The 22,471-nt window shown below is 41.2% G+C and overlaps 1 protein-coding gene across 1 annotated transcript in view; it reads right to left on the reverse strand.

The window, feature by feature from the left end:
• Positions 1 to 22,471, reverse strand: part of LOC136866814 (inactive dipeptidyl peptidase 10) — a 1,081,356-nt gene that overhangs the window by 687,889 nt on the left and 370,996 nt on the right. The window lies entirely within an intron of this gene.

The following is a 22,471-nucleotide window of genomic DNA, read 5'->3' on the forward strand; positions in this document are numbered from 1 at the left end:
CCTTCCACTTTACTCACCGACGTAGCTCAGACGGCAGAGCAGAAGTGGGGAAGAGATGAAATATTGTAAAATTTAACCCCCACTTTCTTCAGACTTATTATCGGAAAATTCAGAGAAAGTATCGCTCTACAATCCCGATGGCTCCTAGGCTAATCTCAAATGATCATATATAGCCAACGGACTAATGATATCCCCAGTGAGAGGGTTCAGTGTTAAGTTCGTGAATCCGAGGGTGTTTTTCAGTGTCATGTCCTTTTACAGTCTTTTTTCTTTCTGTTGTTGATGTTTTAATTCTTCGAAGGGCCACAATTTGTCTTTCAATATTTCTTTTTTGTGTTAACTAGGGATAGTTTTATTTCTCCTTTTGGCGTCGAATGACATTAGTAGACCAGTATGTTTGAGTGGTGCTCTTAAAAGTAGGAAAGATCACAATATGAAGATAAAGTTGGAGTTAAATAGGACAAAAATTTGGGGAAATATTCATTTATAAGAAGAGGAGTTACGGACTGGAATAATTTTTCAAGAGAAGTGTTCAATAAATTTCCAAATTCTTTGCATTTTATTTAAGAAAAACTAGGTAAACAATAGATAGAGAATTTGCCACCTGGGCAACCACCCTAAATGCAGATCAGTGGTGATTGATTGATTGATTGATTGATTGATTGATTGATTGATTGATTGATTGATTGATTGATTGATTGATTGATTGATTGATTGATTGATTGATTGATTGATTGATTGATTGATTGATTGATTGAACAATAATGCACATGTACATCGTCACCATGCTTTCACTGGCGAGACCAGGTGTTTACAATACGCTATGTCTTCTGGTATGTGCTCCAACAAATTTGTTACTTTAATTTGCTGTCTCTCCATGGCTAAATAGTTAAGGTACTGGCCTTGGATCCAAGAAGTCCTAGATTCGACTCTCGGTTGGGTCGGGGATTTTAACAATCATCGGTTAATTCCGAAGGTTCGGCTTTGTGTGCCGTCCTCAGCATTAGAATTCATCACACAGCATTAGAATTCTTCACTGACACGTTGCTGCACATGACATGCCGGTTTTCAGTCTGAACCTATTTTCATATTAAACAACACCGCCAGATGGTGATGTGTATGTTTGCCGAGTAGCCAGTCTGAAATCTGGTTGGATCCTCAAGAGCTCCACGATACCCCAATATAAGTAAAGGAAAGGCGAGGATAGGTTCAAATTATCTGTCTGTCTGATTGTATGTTACATCACGTGCAGACGGCTGAAATTACTGATGAAGAATGAATCTTTCTGTATATAAGTAGAGGAGGTTCTTGCGCAAGGTCACATGAGACAGATTTTAATAATCGTGCACATCTATATTTTTATTAAGATAACGAAATGAACGAGAAAAGTCCCAATATTAATGCGGTTTGATTGGAATGACTGAAGCTAAGGACATAAACTGAATCATCGCCTTCGACATGAGGTGCTGGAGAAGCATGTTGCGGATACCATAGACAGACAGGTAAAAGATGATTCTGTCATTCAGGATGTTTGAATACAAGATAGTCTATGCCACGTTGTGTATCAAAAAATCCTGCTATTGTTTAGCCACGTTAGGAGAAGGGATGACAACCTGAAAACCTAATTTTACACGGAAAAGTTTATGGCAAAATATCAAGAAGTGGAGTAGCAGAAAGATTGGTTAATCAAGTCAGAGACATCACTAACTTTCCATGAAGAAGTACTGTCCGGCAGACTTAAGATGGCACAGAATGGCAGCAACTTGTGAGAGAAGCAAAAAAGTGTCCTTGAGTCATGAGTGTAACGACTAGAGGGAAAGACAAATGCTATACACATAAGAGAACTGGAACTGGACACTTCAGAAAGATTAGTAAACGGAGGGAGTGGATATCAGTTAATGGACAGTGTCAAGAGAGCAAGAAGCTATGAACAAAATAAGAAAAGAGCTGAAGAGAGGAATGCATGTAGAGATGATGTGTGAACAGTGGAAGCTCGTGACAAAATTTTCAGGAGGTTCACCACAGTTTTGTTCAAGATGCACCAAAGTATAACGCAAATCAGTAAAAAATAACATGTTAAATCGTTTCATTGTTTGTACGGTTACTTCTACACTCACAATACGGTGGAACTCCTATAATTGAGGATCCATTTTATCTGAGACTAATCTGTGAGTAGGTATACAACAAAACTACTACTACTAAAATGTTCTCATTCCGTACACTAGTGGGGTAAGGCGAGCCTCCTAGAGGGTGACGTCTTCTGTCAAGGCAGGATATGTATTGCGGTGAAGGTGAGAGGGGAGTGGCAGTGGCCTGTAAAAAGAACTGTCCCGGCATTTGTCTTAGTGAGGAAAATGGAAACCATGGAAAGCCATTCTCTAGACCAGCCCACCGCCTCCCGAATATAGAGCTGAAAAGACAAAGCCGTGGCCACTCTTAGCCGAAGCTACTCTGTTCGGCTAAGGTAACAGCAACTATGCTACAGTGCTGTATTATAGCGAGTATTAAAGGATGCGAGCAATATTCTTGATTTTTACACAGCATGAAGTTCACCTAGGTATGACAAGAAGCGTAAAAATTATGCGACCACATTTACAGGCACTGAAATTAATTTTACTTGAACCGATTCTCCGCCCACAAAGTAAAGCAAACTTCTTCCCGCGATTACAAACAGTTTTCCAACCTGTCCAGAATTACTAGCGAAATCTTCCGGCATCGTAGTGCAATAGGAACTTATGGTAGGCAGCGGCTGACAGTAATAGGAGAGGTGCTGGACCTTTCTGATCAACTGTACGCGGAAAGGAGCATACCTTACCATGCTCCTTACCGTGGGGATATCTGTGCATGCGCATGCGTATAGTCTTCAGGATCGTAGCACAAAATCCAGTGTGCTCCCTGCATTGTCAGTCAAAACAAAACGAACAGCTGTCAGTGTAACGGAGTTTCGATATGAGTCGAATGCTTTGGATCGATTAATGAAAAGAGGTCGAAACAAATACAAAAAGATTTTGAATTACCCACAAATGCGCGAATATGCATGAGAATCGGATGTTCACGTGCTAATGTGCTCTTGAGAGTCCACAGCCACTGGGTGAGTGAAGACATGTCTGAGGGCAGAACACGTTGTATAACGTCTAATATTTCACGTGTACCGAGCTCGATAGCTGCAGTCGCTTAATTGCGGCCAGTATCCAGTATTCGGGAGATAGTAGGTTCGAACCCCACTGTCGGCAGCTCTGAAAATGGTTTTTTCCGTGGTTTCCCATTTTCACACGAGGCAAGTGCTGGGGCTGTACCTTAATTAAGGCCACGGCCGCTTCCTTCCCACTCCTAGTCCTTCCTGTCCCATCGTCGCCATAAGACCTACCTGTGTCGGTGCGACGTAAAGCAACTAGCAAAAAAAAAAAAATCACGTGTGAACTACACTTTGCTTGCTGCTTTCTACTTTATTGTGATTTTATCACCTCAGAGTGGGGTTGATTCTCCGTTCCAATAACGGATTAAGTTTGAGCTCCTTGGGTCAGTGGTCAGCGAATTAGACTTTGGTTCAGTGGGCCTGATGTTTAATTCCCAACCAGGTCGGAGATTTTAAGTGTATATTGTTAATTCTTCTGACTCCGGGACTGGATGTTAGTGTTCGTATTAATTTACATACAACACTCCACACTAGCAACCAGTACACAAACTCGCGATAGTGAATACATCCGTCCACGTAGGATTGGTGCTAGGAGGGCAACAAGCTATAAAACTGAGCAAAATCCAAATCAAATGCCGACTCCTATAAAATGGAATTAAGGTAAGGAAGAATAATAATTTCCTTAGCATGTGGCAAAACAAACGACACTGACATGTTTACTAAAACGTGCCATACGTTGTTCGTAACGTTCTGAAGATTATTGAACATTTTTGTGAACAAAGGTTGCTGTAAGGACACAAATAAGTCACGTAATATTCTAGCGTAATTCGGGAAAATTTGTAAGTGGGTCATCCGTCTTGAAAGCTGATTCATTCAACACGCCCCATATGTAGGCATCTGAGAGGGTGAGATGTGGGGGAGCAGGAAGGGTACAGGACTGGAGTTCCGTGAAAAATTAGGCGATCTTTAAAGTCTCGTTGCATAACTGTAAGAGACTCCCCTGCGGTGTGGGCTGTAGCAACATTTTCTGCAACATTGCAGTTGGAGGAGTGAGTTTCAAGCGCACATCCTCCACGAATGTGATAATAATGAGCTCTGTATAGACTACCTGGTCCTCTGTTTTTGGATTGTGTGCAACAACCTTGAAGAAATAAGAGCCCAATATTTCATGACCGAACACGGTGCACCAAATCGTAACCCACACACTGTGTAGTGGTTTCTACGTAAGGACATCAGGCTGTCCAAACCTTAAAAAACGACTTGTTTGACGTTTGATGTAGCCATCAAGATGAATATCGTTTTCATCTGCAAACCAGATGTTGCAGAAGAGACGTGGCTTGGCATACGTGATGTGCCGGTCCTGCAGTGTAGGGGTAGCGTGCTTGATTCTTAGTCGGAGGCCCCGGGTTCGATTATCGAGCAGGTCAGAGATTTTTACCTGGATCTGAGGGCTGGTTCGAGTACCACTCAACCTACGTGATTACAATTGAGGAGCTATCTGACGGTGAGATGGCGGCCGCGATCTGGGTAGCTAACAGTAACGGTGGAGAGGATTCGTTGTGCTGACCACGTGACAACTCATAATCTGCAGGCCTTCGGACTGATCAGCGGTCGCTTGGTAGGCCACGGCCCTTCGGGTCTGTTGTGCCATGGGGCTTGGTTTTTGGTTAGCTTTTCATACGTAAATGGTCTTACTCATTTTGATTTAGACGCTGAGCAACTTAAATGTTTTATGTAAAATTCATCCAGCTCTTTAAACATCCGCCGAACAGAGCTATCGCTGAATCAGAATTTCAGCGGTCTTCGTTGTAGACTACGATTTGTGGACTGTAAAAACTGTTGGAGAAGTCATCCATGATTCTTGTTTGCGGCGATGGTTCGTGGGCGCCCAGTTCTCTCCTTTCGTTGACATATGACTGTTCCCCATATAATGGAACTTGTCAACGACAGATAAAATTGTTCTGTTATTTGGTGCCTCCTCATTAAATCGCTCCTTGTACTGTTCTTTACCTGGCAGGTTCGATCCTGGCTCAGTCAGGTGGTATTTGAAGGTGCTCAAATACGTCAGCCTCGTGTCGGTAGATTTACTGGCACGTAAAAGAACTCCTGCGGGACTAAATTCCGGCAACTTGGCGTCTCCGAAAACCGTAAAAGTGGTTAGTGGGACGTAAATTGAATGTTATTAATATTCTTTCTTTCTTTCTTTCTTTCTTTCTTTCTTTCTGTCTTAATCTGTTTACCCTCCAGGATTGGTCTTTCCTTCGGACTCAGTGAAGAATCCCACCTCTATCGCCTTAAGGGCAGTGTCCTGGAGCGTGAGATTTTGGATCGGGGATACAACTGTGGAGGAGGACCAGTACCTCACCCAGGTAGCCTCACTTGCTATGCTGAACAGGGGCCTTGTGGGGGAATAAGAAGACTGGAGGAGATAGACCAGGAAGAGGGAAGGAAGTGGCCGTGGCCTTAAGTTAGGTACCATCCCGGCATTCGCCTGGAGGTGAAGCGGGAAACCACGCAAAACCACTTCGAGGATGACTGAGGTGGGAATCGAATTCACATCTACTCAATTGACCTCTCGAGGCTGAGTGGACCTCATTATTGTTGTTGTTGTTGTTGTTGTTGTTGTTGTTGTTGTTGTTCTCTAACCTGAAGGAAACTTGGCGTATTCTGTTGCCACACACTGTATGACCGGAGGTAATGTTCCGCCATGCACATCTTCTCTGTGGTAAGAACCATTGAAGAAATCGACACAACAATGAATTCACATGTTTTAAAACTACTATATACAATAAATGAATACTTCGTTCCCAGGAAATATAGACGGGAGATAAACTGTGTCGTTCGTCATGCCTCATACCGTACATCCCTTCACGTAGGATTGGCGACATGAAGGGCATCCACCCATAAAAGTGAGAAATTCCAAATCAAATGGCAACCCAAATACAATGCGATGACATCCAAGAAGAAGATCACTTGCATTAGTACACTATGTGAGGCAACGTTCTACTGTAATATAATACTTTGTATGGAATCTAAGACGATTTTTTAAAATTTACAATTACGTCGCACTACCAGAGATAGGTCTTAATGGCGACGATGGGACAGGAGTGGGGAGGAAGCGGACGTGGCAGTAATTATGGCACAGACCCAGCTTTCAGCTAGTGTGAAAATTGGAAGCCACGGAAATCCATCTTCAGGGCTGCCGACAGTGGGGTTCTAACCCACTTAGTCTCGTGAGTTAAATTAATAATGTTATTTGTTTTCAAAGAAGCCGAGGTACCGGAATTTAATCCCGCAGCAGTTCCTTTATGTGCCAGAAAATCTACCTACACGAGGCTGATTTATTTCAGCACCTTCAAATACCACCGGACTGAGCCAAGATCGAACCTGCCACGTTGGGCTCGGAAGGCCAGCACTCTACCGTCCGAGCTATCCAGCTCGGCTACATCTTCTTGAGCGTCTTTGGGAGTAACTTGCTACCTCCATACACTAGACGGGAGCAGTGGACGGAATGGGTTGTGGCCTGCGGCGTTCGGCTACTTTGTATATACGCTTATTCACACTCAGCATCGGTAAGTTTCGGCTTGTTAGATCCTTTTTGACTCATTATTTTTTCTTGCATGCTTTTGTGGTTGCCTCGTTCCTCGTTGAAATTAAGATATTGGACCATTTCGGAAATTTTCACGAAGTTGACAAATATTTCACAACTTTTCACGTTCCTAATCACATTCTTTCCAAAAATATTGTTACAGATATTTCGATATCTGGGAGTAATATCGATAGTGATGTCGAAATATCTCAGAGCTTCCGTGGCGCACGAGGCAGAGCATCAGCCTGTCACTGCTGGGTACCATGGTTCAAATCCTTGTCACTCCATATGAGATTTGTGCTGGACAAAGCGGAGGCGGGACAGGTTTTTCTCCGAGTACTCCGGTTTTCCCTTTCACTCATTCCAGCAACTTCTTCTTCTTCTTTATCTGTTTACCCTCCAGGGTCGGTTTTTCCCTCGGACACAAAGAGGGATCCCAACTCTACCGCTTCAAGGGCAGTGTCCTGGAGCTTCAGACGCTGGGTCAGGGGATACGACTGGGGAGGATGACCAGTACCTCGCCCAGACTGCCTCACCTGCTATGCTGAACAGGGGCCTTGCGGGGGATGGGAAGATTGGAAGGGAGAGGCAAGGAAGAGGGAAGGAAGCGGCCTTGGCTTTAAGTTAGCTACCATCCCGGCATTTGCCTGGAGGAGAAGCGGGAAACCAGGGAAAACCACTTTGAGGACGGTTGAGGTGAGAGTCGAACCCACCTCTAGTCATTTGACCTCCCGAGGCTGAGTGGACCCCGTTCCAGACCTCGTACCACTTTTCAAATTTCGTGGCAGAGCCTGGAATCGAACCCGGACCTCCGGGGTTGGCAGCTAATCTCACTAACCACTACACCATACAGGCGGACTCATTCCAGCAACAACATTCTCTAATATCGTATCATCTGTCAGTCATTAATCATTGTCCCAGAGAAGAGCGACAGGTTTCGCCAGCCTACCCTCGCCGCTGACCCGGTTGATACTGGGAACAGGCTGTGGATTTTCATATCGAAAGATCTCACGAAGATAAAAGGAACGCCACCTTACGGCATCTGGTCCCGAGTTATTCTACTTTTAAAGCACTCTCCAATCTTCGAATTCGCCACGAAATGGTGGTTGCAAAGTCAATTCACTATTGCACCATCTAGCCAAGAAAGGGTTCTTTTTTGAGGTCAGTTACATTTCTGCTAGCTTTTATTGTTTCGAAATTATGTAAGATACTCCCATATGCACTCTCTTGGGATACACATATTTTATCGAGGAAGCTAGTACTGGAATGACCGAGCGAGTGGGTGCGAGGTTTCAGACACATAGTTGTCAGCTTGTATTCCGGAGATAGTGGGTTCAAACCCTGAAAATGTTTTTATTTTTTTATTTTCCTAATTTTCACACCAGGCAAATCCTGAGGCTGTACCTTAAGGCCATGGCCACTTCCTTCCCACTCGTATCCCATCGTCGCCATAAGACCTATTAGTGTCGGTGCGACGGAAAGCAAATTGTAAATAAATAAATAAATAAATAAATAAATAAATAAATAAATAAATAAATAAATAAATAAATAAATAAATAAATAAATAAATAAATAAATAAATAAATAAATAAATAAATAAATAAATAAATAAATAAATAAATCTATATAAATAAAATCGTAACGACCGTGTGTCTGTACATTGATTATTTTGGCGAAATTTCCGTACAGTTATTCGTGTCAGGTGTAATAATGACCATCTGTATAATTTTTAGCTTTGGTGTCTGTTTGTTTGTTTGTCTGTTTGTCTGTCCTTCTATAACTTGAAAACTACTGGATATATCCACCAAACTTCATATTTAGACTCCACCTGCCCTTGGGTAGGTTTTAGCCCAAATATCGTTTCTAAATCCCTGAAGTGAGTGGGGATTTTTACGAAACAAAACCGTGATTTTGCACTCCCTCAAAATATACACAACCAAACTTAATGGAAATCTACCTGCCTTAATGAAAATTAATTTCTGAACCATTTTTTCTCATGTGCATTATTTCTATAACAGGATTTAATAAGGGAGATATCATTAACGGTCCTTTTTTCGGTACAAATCCCAGCGGACTTAACGCAAGAGCGGGTGCGTGTAAAGCGTATTTCTTACAACTTGAAAACTACTGAAGATATTTAAACCAAACTTTATATGTAGCATCAGTCTGTCCAAGGGCAGATTTCCTTGGTGTCTGTTAGTTAGTTAGTTAGTTAGTTAGTTAGTTAGTTAGTTAGTTTGTTTGTCTGTTTGTCTGTTTGTCTTTCTATAACTTGAAGGCTACTGGATATATTTCCACCAAACTTCATATGTAGAATCCACCTATCCTTGGGTAGGTTTTAGTGCAAATATTGTTTCTAAATCCCTGAACTAATTGGGGGTTTATACGAAACCTAAACTGTGATTTTGCACTCCCTCAAAATATACACAACCAAACTTAATGGAAATCTACCTGCCTTAATGGAAATTAATTTCTAAACCTTTTTTCTCATGTGCATCATTTCGATACCAGGATTAATCACGGGGATATCATTAACGGACCGTTTTTCGGTACAAGTCCCACCAGACTTAACGCAAGAGCGGGTGCGCGTAAAGCGTATTTCTTACAACTTGAAAACTACTGAGATATTTGAACCAAACTTTATATTTAGCATCCACCCCTCCAAGGGTAGGTTTTAAGGTTTATACCATTTAAAATTCCCGGAATGGACTGGGGTTTTATAGGTGACCGAAATGGTGATTTTTACTCTCCCACAATATATAAAGTACAAGACCAACCTGATTGGAAATCGATCAAACTTTTTGGAAATCCAATTCTAATTTCTTTTTCTCATGTGCATTTTTTAACGAGAGGATTAATAAGGGAGATAACTTGAAAGGTCGGTTTTCAGGCTAAGTCTAGCGGACATAGCCCAAAAGGTGTTATACGTGGAGCATATTCCTTATCTATCTAGATAAATCATATCGTAAAGACCGTGTGTCTGTGCATTGACTATTTTGACGAAATTTTCGTACAGCTTTCCGTTTAAGGGGTAATAATGACCACCTGCATATGTTTTAGCTATAGTTTCCTGGAAGTCCTAAATTTTACCCCCACCCCACGCCGAAATCAAGATTGCCTCACAGTCTGCCACACGAGCTGAATAATTGAAATTAAGCAAATTTATACGTTTTAGCCGGTAACCTACGGAAAACTTCCAAGATCTTTAAATATTTCACTTTTTATGCCAAATAATATCGAAATATAGGCAATTTAATGACGGTGCAGACCTTCGTTTCGAGGTATTTCGCGGCTAGACGGTAAGTTTCTATCACAAAACGGGTGGCTCGATCTCCGTTCAATTTCGAGTGATCTACAACTTTTGTCCTGTGATATTTTGTCGTATCTCTCTCTCTCTCTCCCTTATAGGGTAGATTTGGCTGTATATTTGATGGTTCGTAAATTTTGTGCTTTTTACGCGTGTATTACTTTGTTTGACACACTTATAGGAAAGGTAGAGTCATCGAATTTGGCACGCACATTAACACGACCAATGGCTATATACGAACCCAATTTCATGATTCTAGCTTCCACATAAGTATGTGAAAAATAATGTAAAATGGTGAAAACGTACCCAAATTTCACCCCATTCAAATATCGTAACTCAATCGAACCCATAAATATGTGAGATACGAGAAAATGTTTTAACACCAAACATGTAGAGCGATAAAAGGGACGTCTGAGGGTGCAAACCGTTTGTTGGTATGATGTACCGTTTAGGAGCAGTAAATCTCGAAATGAAGGTTTGCACTTTCAAACGTGCCCATGCTTATCTGTCATCTATATAAATGTAATCGCAACGACCGTCTGTCTATAAATTAGCTATTTTGGCGGAATTTCCGTACAGTTATCCGTTTCAGTTGTAATAATGACCACCTACATATTTCTTAACTGTGGTGTCTGTTTGTCGGTTTGATTGTATGAGTTTTTATAACTTGAAAACTACTGAATATATTTCTACCAAACTTGATATTTAGAATCCACCTGTCCTTGTGTGTAGGTTTTAGGGCCAATATTTCTGAATACCTAAATTTACTGGGGGTTTATCCGAAACCTTAATCATGATTTTGCACTTTCTTCTCAAAATATGCACATCCGAAATTAATCGAAATCCACAATCCTTAATGGAAATCCAGTTCTAAAGCTTTTATTCTCATGTGATTTTTTCGACAGGAGGATTAATGAGATATCATGAACGGTTCGTTTTGCAGGTTATGTCCAGCGGACGTAGCCGAAATGTGTTGTACGTGGAGCAGATTCCTTATCTATCTATATAAATAAAATCGTAACGACTGTGTGTGCCTGTACATTGACTATTTTCGTGAAATTTTCGTACAGATACCCGTTTGAGGGGTGATAATGATCGTCTGCATATTTTTTGGTTTAATTTCCTGAAAGTCATAATTTTTACCCCCTCACCTAAAATCCAGATTGCAGCATAATCTGCCAGACAAGCAAGAAAATTGAAATTTTGCGAAATTATACGTTTCAGCCTGTAACGAACGAAAAACTTTACAGATCTTTAATTTTTCATTTTTTATCCCCGAAGATTATCGAAATATGGAAACAATTTTAATGATGGTGCAGACCTTCGTTTCGAGGTATTTCGTGGGATAAACGGGAAGTCCTATGACATAACGGATGACACAATCTTCGTTGAATTAGGAGTGATCTTCAACCTTGGTCTTATGACTTTTTGTCGTATCTGTATCGCATATACGTTAGATTCGTCTCTATTTCTCGATTTTAAGTAAATTTGGGCTCTTTACCTATATAATTCATACTTTCAATCACTTACAGGAAAGATAGTATGATCAAGCTCTACACTAACATTGGCCCACCCAGTACCCATATATGAGCCAAATGCTATGTCACATAATTACCCGAAATGTAATGCAATGTAAGATAATCTTACACAAATTTCAACCTATTCAACGTTTCTGACTCAGTCTGACCCATGAATAGATGAGATGCGAGAAGATATCATAGGACCAGCCATTTAGATCGCTAAATACTGCGCCTTACGGTACAATCCTTTGTCAATATGACGTACCGTTTAGCAGCAGTTAATCTGTAAATGAAGGTCTGCAATATTGTAAACATGCATATACATTCGTATGTCCATCTATATATATATTCATTGATGTCGATTTGTAGCGATCGAGAAAGGGTGTGTCTGCTATTGTAATCAGTACTCACTACACCGACTTTGACTGTGGGCAGTAGGAATGGGGTCCTTTTCCAACTCCTGTGTAACTGGCATTAGTAAGGAGGGCCTACCATTTTAATGAATAATTCACTTCTCGATTTGTCTTGCAGAAGGCAAGGGATCATGCAGTTTTGGTAGAAAGACCCCCTACTCTATTGTGTTTTGCTCTAGGCCAGGGTGCCCGCCATTATAAACAAATGTTCCAATCTAAAATTTGACTAGCATTAGGCATAGTGGCCTGCTATTTTCATGGAAACTCACTAATTCTGTGTGACTGGCAGTAAGCTGGCTGGCAGCAGTAAAAAGGGCCTGTCATTATAATGATAATTGCACAACTCAATTTTGACTGGTGGTATTATAATAAAATCTCCTCAACTGTAATCTGACTGAAAGTAGGATATGGGTCTGCCATTTTAACTAAAACTCCCCAAATCGATTGCGACAGCGCAGTAGGCAATGGGGCCTGCAATTATAATGTAAACTTGCTAACTCAATTGTGAATAGCAGTAGGCAAGTGAGCCTGCCGTTATCATCACACCTCCGCAACCCTCACTTTACATTTGAAACAACGTATGGGGACCTCCCCATGCTATTTCTCGGATAAGGCTAAGAGACATGCAATTTTAAAACAATCTCATTTACTGCACGCACAGTCTTTACGTCGATATCCGTATACAATGTAGAATACCGTAGCGAAGCACGGGTACATTTGCTAGTAAATAAATAAATACATAAATAAAAATAATCTACTGGAATGAAACAATCTTATTCTATATTCCCAATTCTTAAGTTTTAAGGCTTTCTTTATTGCTTCTGAGAACGTCTTTAACCTTGGGAATACAGTGCACTGTACCTGACAACAAAGGAATAGCCCGGTCTATAAGCGCCAGTTAATTACAAGACCTCTGTATCATAAGGATCTCGCTTTTATTAATGTTGACTCTTAAAGGTCATTTATATCTCCTTAATTAACTCCCGTTGGGGCAACACGAGAGAACTACGTGTCAGATAACTACATTAAATGTAGAACGACAGTCACGAGAGAAAGGCTGTATAAAGACGTTCACGTTATGATGCTATAATATATTCACTAGCACAGTTCGAAATTCATAATATCGGCATTTTACCTGTTGCTTTGTTGTTTTAACGTAGAATACTTTTATCGGAGAATAGTCCGGCTCCATGGCTAAATGGTTAGCGTGCTGGCCTTTGGTCCCAGGCGTCCCGGGTATTATTCCCGGTAGGGTCGGGAATTTTAACTATCATTTGTTAGTTTCGCAGGCACGGGGGCTGGGTGCATGTGTTGTCTTCATCATCATATCATCCTCATCACGACGCACAGGTTGCCTACGGGAGTCAAATCAAAAGACCTGCACCTGGCGAGCCGAACATATCTTCGGACACTGCCGGCACTAAAAGCCATACGCCATTTCATCTGAGGATCTAATTTTTCAAAAGTGACACCCGTACACCGCATGGGTGAAAACTGCCGCGTTCAAAGTAACCATTGACCATTGCAAATATAACTTCAGAGCTTGGAAAATAAACTTGTTTTGTACAGAGTGTTTCAAAGCTATGGGTAGAAACTAAAGGAGTGTGCACAGGGCAGTGAAACGTTGTAATCAGTCATAATTAACATAGATCCGGAAACCCGTCATTTATGAGATGTGGCTCAATCATACTTTTAAATGTCACAACGTCATTCATGCATTATTTTCCTGGTGCCAGGTTCCATATTGGATGTTCAACCTGTAATCAGTCTGTCAATCGGTCATCAATGATCTGCATTTAGAGCTGTCGCCCAGATGGCAGATTCTCTATCATTTGTTTACCTATCTTTTTCTTAAGCATTATCAAAGAACTTTGAAATTTATCGAACAATTCCCGTGATAATTTATTCCAGTCCCTTACTCCTTGTCCTATAAATGAATGTTAGCTCCAATTTGTCCTCTTGAATTCCAAATTTATCTTCATATAATGATCTTTCCTACGTTTAAAAGCTCCACTCAAGCTTATTCTTCTACTTAAGTCATTCCACCCCAACTCTCCACTGACAGAAACATACTAGGCCTCTCTTCTCCTTACTCCAAAGTCTTCCCAGCTCAAAGTTCGCAACATTTTCGAAACGCTATACCTTTGTCAGAAATCACCCGGAACGTACCTTGCTGCTTTCCTTTGAATTTTTTTCCAGTTCTCGTATCAAGTAGTCCTGGTGAGGGTCCCATACTTTGGAGCCATACTCTAATTGCGGCCTTATCAGAGACATATATCCCCCCCTTTAGATCCCTAACGGCGTCTTGAATTTGTAGCGGTATTTGAAGCACGGCCCCCACAGGATTGGCACGTTCATTCATGTAATGGAATGTCCGTCATCTCTTCGCTGGATAACGTGTGAGGTATCATGACAACCGCTCCAAAAGCAAGACGCTGTTCAAATACAATGTGGAGCCGGGTACGTGGAATATAAAGCGTGAACAACGTTATATGAGATACATTTATCCTCGTAGAAGAAATAAAACCTCGTATGTTACAATGCTCTTCCTATCCATCATTTTCCTTAAGACTGGTCACGCCTTCCAGGCGCATATGGATATGCAGTCCATCAGAACAATTTTACCGTACGGTGCTGTAGGAATGTGTGTTTGCGACACTTCCTTACGCTCTCCTACAGTGTTCTATATTTAAGACTCATTTTGCTTTACACCCTCGCTCAGGAAAATGAACCAGTGAACCACTGCGAAAACACGTAATTATTTAATACATCCTTCTACACAGAGTTGGTGTCATGAAGGGCATTCGGTCATAAAACCGGACCCAGTCCACTCCCTAAGTCTCACAAACCTAACAACGTTGGGGTCGGGTCAGAGTAAGAAATGGGAATATATACACTGTTTGATGAGCTATGAAAATTAAAATTTTGGCTAGGTCTCGCAAGCTAAATACTGTCTGGATCGGAAGACTACAAGAGTTGACTAAGTGAGGTCCGATAGAATGATGAATGTGGTGAACCTGGTATAAGTACATGGAAGCAATGCTAGACATGGCTAGGGGCCCTGCGGTCTCAAGCTTAGAGCCTAGGGTTACCCCTTTTAGTGGCCTTTTTTCAACAGGTAGGGATTACCGTAGACATATCCCACGCCACAACCAACGAGCGCAGGTTGTTGCACAGGTACTCTCAGAAGGTAACAAAAATTACAGCTATAAGTAACAGCAAGAAGAAAATTCACAAATTATAGCACAATTTAAAAGTCTGTGGTATCTTTCTCTACACGTGTGTAAATTTCTCATTGAACTGCTCTACGTGTTATTATCAAACCACAACAATGAGCCACTTGGAGACGGGCAAAATGGAGGATAATCTCCCAGAAACTGGAAGTGGGAATGAAATGAAACATATCTTTCTGTAGGGAATGCGACGAGCTAGAATAACAAAGAGGGGCGGAAGCGCTGCCTAGCTGAACCTAACTGTACGAACGACCGCCATGTTTCTAGTGGTCAAGTAAGCAAGGGGACGTGGTTCTCGATTGACGAACAATATCAAAAATACGCATTATAAAATCGCAGGTGCAAAATTAAAGACCGTTAGCTGAAACCTTGAGCATTACTACTAATCGATTGCGAATACCGCCACTTCATCCATGTTGCGGCGTGAGGCCAACATCACGATCAGCTGATTGTAGGGTAGTTCTAAAGGTATCTAAAGAAAATCGTCATACAGTGACCTATGAACTGACTGCGAAATCGAATCATGAGCGTTAGCCTGCTCGGCCGTTGTGGTTAAGTGTGAATTACAATTTAAAGAAGTCGACAATAATGAGTATTAAGGACGGAAATTCTTAAAACGAAAGGAACCTCCGATAGGTTACAACATCATTCCTCCACCAAGCGAGTTAGCCGTGCGGTTAGAGTCGCGCTACCTGTGAGCTTGCATTCGGGAGATAGTGGGTTCGAATTCCACCGACGGCAGCTCTGAAGATGGTTTCCCCTAATTTTCCATTTTCACACCAGGCAAATGCTGGGATTTTAATGTAATTAAGCCCACGACCGCTACCTTCCTAATCCTATCCCTTTCCCATTCCTACCTTGCCGAAACCTTCGAAGTGCTAGTGCGACATTAAAAAACACACCTCATTCTGATCATATTTTTAATCGTATATATTTGTTTAATGTAATTGTTTAACGTTATGATTTATTACAATCTAGGGGACATACCATTTAGTCCAATTACCTTAATATATTGGGATTACTGGCTGAAATATAACCTCGAATATTGTCCATTATGATGTGCAGCCTTATTTTAAATATTACTGTAATGTGACTGACATCTACAATAAACACTTCATAAATTTCACAAACAGCAGTAAAATACTGTACTTAGCATACTTGGTGGACGTTTGACAGAAATAAGCCTACATCAAACCAGTGCAAAAGCACAAGACACTCCGATTAGTGCAGTCATACGCTGAGCATACGCCTGGCATTCTTGAAGGTGAGAATGTAACTTTTCACTTCTTAGAAATTTATGAGGCTCAATCGCCACGTTCAATCTCGCTGTCACCTGATCATATGTTCTCACGCCAGCTCGCTTTCTTTTGACAACTCGAAACATGGCTGCCCGTTATGAACTTGTTGATGTCAGATATACAGCCCCCTGTGTTGTGTGTGTGTTTTTATATAAATTTCGGAAAACGTTGTTGGGTTATGGAAATCCAACGTGCTGCCATCAGCATAGATTCACCATCGCCGGGCAACGTACATAAGACAGGTAATACAAGTCCATGGCGTACGAAGCCATTTTCGTTCCCCGACACGAGGATCCAAATTTAGTCCGTAACGGAAGTGTTTGTGTGTATTTGTGCGATGCCCAGACAAATCTTTGCCATGCAGAGATCTGAAAGATTTGTCATAGGTCGGTACAGCATTTCACCGATCACGCATGGCTGTGTCAAAGAGAAATTCTTGCTCCAAGAAATGAAGTTGTCAACGTCATCAACAAGCGACTTTTATAAAAATTACCCGGTGTTCTTACAAATTAACAAGTTTATCGACACAACATGTAATACAGATGAGGCTGTCAACTACACTACAGAGCTTATGAACAACTTGGATTCACCTGGGGTACCACGAATATCTTGGAGTGGACAATTGTAGCATCGATTATCCCGATCAGGAATATAATCCCTCCCTCCCTCTGTAAAGGAATATGACGCACTCATCAGTCAAGAAATTGATATACCGAGCTCGATAGCTGCAGTCGCTTAAGTGTGGCCAGTATCCAGTATTCGGGAGATAGTAGGTTCGAACCCCACTGTCGGCAGCCCTGAAAATGGTTTTCCGTGGTTTCCCATTTTCACACCAGGCAAATGCTGGGGCTGTACCTTAATTAAGGCCACGGCCGCTTCCTTCCCACTCCTAGCCCTTTCCTATCCCATCGTCGCCATAAGACCTATCTGTGTCGGTGCGACGTTAAGCAACTAGCAAAAAAAAAAAAAAAAAAAAAAAAAAGATATTGATGCCGAATATATTGAAGCCACCATCATGACTGGTTATGCCGCGGGTGTAGTATCATTCCTTGGATTCAAATGATCTCTTCGGATATATCGTTTCAATTTATACATCTGCAGTTCCCCATTTGTTTGAGTTTCGATATGCACATCAACAAGGCACAAGGGCAATCGCTTAAAGTTGTAGGACTGGATCATCGGAAACTGTGCTTCTCTTATGGTCAAACGTATGTGGGTTGTTCAAGAGTTCGAATGGCAAACACACTATACATCTTAGCTCCAAATGGAAGGGAAATTAATATAGTTTATCCGGAAGCTCTGTTACATTTTTAAAATATTATTTGTACCATCCAACAACCCGGTACGTCTTAAGCATTGGAGTTACAATATTTTTCAAAATAAATAATGTAATTAAGGCAATTTATGTAAAAACGATGTGTGTTAATAAATATTTTAAATCTGGTTTTAAATAAATGGTTTTAAAAAGATCTAGCTGTTGAATTAATAAACGTGGCTGAAGCCGCGGGTACATGCTAGTAATAAATATAATAAAATTCTCTACAATAACAGCAACATTTGTAAAGGAACTGCTTACGTGTTTACTTAAAAATGTATTACGGTTCAACGAAATGATTATGAATTGAGTTTTAAGTAACAACAACAATCTTATTTTATTTGATCGAATACGGACACAGTGCTTTGCTAATTTTGGGTTTTAGTTTTTCGTATTAGAGGTAAAAACCTATAAGTCTAGTGTATTCCTAAAAACTATTTTAAAAAATTCAAAATTAGAGAACTTGGGGTTAAAAAGGCATAGCGTGTAATGATTTAAAGGAAATTTACGAATACATTAAAAAGTACGTAAATGAAACAAACATAGATAACATTTTCTTTTATTTTCCCGTGAAGTTCCATATTCTTGAAATAGTGCCCTTTACTTCCGATGAACAGACGCTGAGCTATAAAAATTGAATTTCACTCGATTTAAAGCATCAGAAGTTGTGACTGTCCCCTTAAAATTTAAATCACTATTCTCATTAACCTCCTTTTCTCTACATATATTCATGAATATTCTGTGTAATTCCTATTTTGTGTAGTGCACTGTAATCCTTGTCAGATAGGGCAGATGAACATGCAGCTGTGATAGGAAGACATAAATAGCAGATGGTGAATTATCACTCTGAAACCAGGAGAGTAATATATTCACGTCATATTGGCTGTATAACTCAAGGCTGCGGTAATCGGATCATGTACTCCACGGCGCTTCTGGGTTCCTCTCTGACGAGATTTAAATTCACATCTCAATGTTTCACTTAAAAGCATACGGACTCTCAGATAACCACCTGTCTAAACTTAGAAATTAACACGAAATTATATTGATGCTATTACTGATTTAACCTATCTTACGTGTTGACATATTATGGTCGTGGATTATAGTGACCTGTGCGACTCTAGTATCTCTGCTAATTAATGTATGAGGGGTTAATTGGATATTAAGCTTATATTCATCTTACAATTGGATTTACGTCGTACCCGGACAGACTGGTGTTATGGCGACGATATAGGACAGCCAAGGTTAGGGTTAGGAGTGGGAAGGAAGCGGCCGTGGCATTAATTAAGACACAGCCGCAGCATTTGCCTGGTATGAAAATGGGAAACAACGGAAAACCATCTTCAGGGCTGCCGACAGTGGGGTTCGAACCCACTATCTATGGAATGTAAGCTCACAACTGCGCGCCCCTAACCACACGGACAACTCGCTCGGTTTAATTGGATGTAATAGGGATTGGAACAGTAGATATCTTTTGTGTATAATTTATGCAATAATGGAAATCCACAGCCTGTTTCAAGTCATTTGACCAGGTCAGGAATGGAATGAATGAAGCCCCATTCTAGCGGCGAGGATGGGAATTGTGCCGGCTGCCGAAGCCTGTGCACTTCTCTGGGGTAATGGTTAATGAATGATTAATGAAATGAAATTATATTGGATAGTGTTGCTGGAATGAAAGATGACAGGGAAAACCGGAGTACCCGGAGAAAAACCTGTTCCGCCTCCGCTTTGTCCAGCACAAATCTCACATGGAGTGACCGGGATTTGAACCACGGAACTCAGTGGTGAGAGGCCACCGCTATACCGCCTGAGCCACGGGGGCTCTAATCACGCAATAATAATAATAATAATAATAATAATAATAATAATAATAATAATAATAATAATAATAATAATAATAATAATAATAATAATAATAATAATGGAAGCAGGACAAGTCGAGAAGTGGCCAGCATAATGAAAGGAAGGAAGCTCCACATCCTGTGTGTTCAAGAAACAAGTGGAAAGGGGAAAAGTCCAAAGAAACTGGTGGAGGTTTTAAGCTCCTTTACGATGGTACCAACAGAAGGAGGAGTGGTGTAGGTGTAGTTCTGAATAACGATATGAAGGACAATATCGCCGAGGTAAAGAGAATAACCAACAGGCTAATGAGTGTTAAGCTGGTTGTTGAGAACCTAGTTATTGACATAATCAGTGCTGTGCACCTCAGGAAGGCTGTATAAAAGAGGAGAAATATGACTTCTGGACATCTGTGGACGAAGCTATTAAATCGATCTCTAACGAGGAACTACTTTTATGGGTATTTACCTTAATGGCCGTGTTGGAAATGTAAACAAAGGAGTCGAAAGAGTCCTAAGAACAGACGGCGTGGGGAACAGAAATGTAATTGGTGAGTATATTTTGGACTATGCTATCATGTTTGACATGGCAGTTATCAACACCTTCTTTGAGAAAAATCTTAAAACACCGGATCATCTTTGAAAGCAGAAGAAATGCCTCTCATGTGGAATAACTTACCTACTGTGTAAGAGAAGAGACCTTAAAGAGATAAAACAATGCAAAAACTTCCCTAAAGAGGCTGTTGAAATACAACATCGACTGATTGCCTGGTATGCTGGAATCGGATAGTATAGATGTAAAATGTGGAGTTCCCAGACGGCATTCTCTTGCAGCAATTTACAGCTGAATGAAGTTCTTCGGTTTCTCGAAAACTAATTCAGGAAAAAATCAGGGTCTGGACTAAAAAAGAACATTTTAAACAGCAATACCTGAACCGTTATAATTAATAAAAACAAAACGGCATGTGTTGTTCTTGAAGGAATATCATCAGATTCTATCAAATCACACTTGGCGGGCGAGGTAAATGCATAAATGGTTGCGTTTAAATTTTACAACTAAGATTTATTTACTGATACAGCTAAATCTCGCTTATCCGTGCTAATCACTGGACAAATGTCCGACTCGTTGGCTGAATGGTCAGCGTACTGGCCTTCGGTTCAGAGGGTCCTGGGTTCGATTCCCGGCCGGGTCGGAGATTTTAACCTTCATTGGTTAATTCCAATGGCCCGGAGGCTGGGTGTTTGTGCTGTCCCCAACATCCCTGCAACTCACACACCACACATAACACTATCCTCCACCACAATAACACGCAGTTACCTACACATGGCAGACGCCGCCCACGCTCATCGGAGGGTCTGTCTTACAAAGACTGCATTCGGCTAGAAATAGCCACACGAAATTAAAAAAAATTATGGACAAATTTGCACTGGTAACGGTAAACACGGATAATACGATTTTATCCATTCTTGTTTAAATGTATCCGCTGCAATGGTGTCTGCATTTGGGCGCTCGCCTTGCACAGCATTTTCCCGTATTCCATATCGTTCTTTAAGTCTTGTAAACAAACCTGACAATGCATAAAATGAACCTTCCAAGCCATATCAAAAAGTTTTTAATTTTTCAGCGCATATAGCACCCGAAATCAGTATCCCTTCCTATCTCTTCTGACGAAACCATTGTAACAGTGCTGCATACAAGTTATCGCAATACTTCAAACATTTTCAGCGTTGTACTTTTTCGTTAGTACTTGCATTTCGCGAATGATAGAAGTTAAGCATTTAATATTCCGGATATCAAAATTCGTAAGCATGATCTATATTATAGTCTTACTCTGTTGACTTGTAACGTAGTATGAATATAGATTTACTGTTTCGTATTCAACACATTGTACTGTATAGCCGCATGCACGATTCCTTCCAATAACCACACTGTCGTGCAAAACTTAAGAATAAGATAGAGAACAATAAAGCAACATAACATATCAACTACTCAGTGGAAATGAATTGATGTGCGGTAATATATTGCGAGAGGTCTCACACGCGTGCATAGAAACCTGGTGTAATGTCAGCGCGGCTATAGCTTCAAATGGGTCTGGCGGCAGTTGAAGGAACAGGACAAGACAGAGTGAGTCAGCCAGCGAGCTGTTACGGTGAACTGTGGTGGTGTTATTCATTACAACATGGCCCGGGGACACCAATTGGATGACTTCACACGGGGAAGAATCATCAGGAAACTGGAAGAAGAACGAAGAGTGATGAATGTAGCCCAGGAGTTTGGTATTGCTCACAGCACTGCTTCCCGAAGGAGATGAGGTAGTCAACCACGGTCAACTACAACAGTAGATAACCGATACAGTGTGCAACAGGCAAGAAGAGGCTCACGCCAAACAGCGAGTGCAATTGCAGTCACATTTAACAGAACTGCAAGGCATCAAATCTCACGCTTCAGAGTGGCATGGTGACTGCATGTGGGTGGACTGATTGCCCAATGACCATTAACATTGAAGAACATGATCATTTTGGTGTTCCAAGTGTTATCGTGTGGGGAGGCATAATGTTCCATGGGCGTACCGACATCCAAATATATGAACGGGGTACACTCACCTGTGAACGTTATTGTGACAGAGTATTCCTTCCCCATTTGCGTCTTATCAGGGGTGCATTCGGCCCTGACCTAATTTTTGTGGATAACAATGCACGACCGCATCGAAGAGCGTAGGTGGAGAAGCTCTTGGAACGAGAGGATATTCGGCGAATGGACTGGCCTGCCCGTTCCCCCGACTTAAATCCCATCCAGCACGTGTGGGACATGTTGCGTAAACGTA

This window comes from Anabrus simplex, chromosome 3, assembly GCF_040414725.1.
Source record: "Anabrus simplex isolate iqAnaSimp1 chromosome 3, ASM4041472v1, whole genome shotgun sequence".
NCBI classification, from domain to species: domain Eukaryota; kingdom Metazoa; phylum Arthropoda; class Insecta; order Orthoptera; family Tettigoniidae; genus Anabrus; species Anabrus simplex.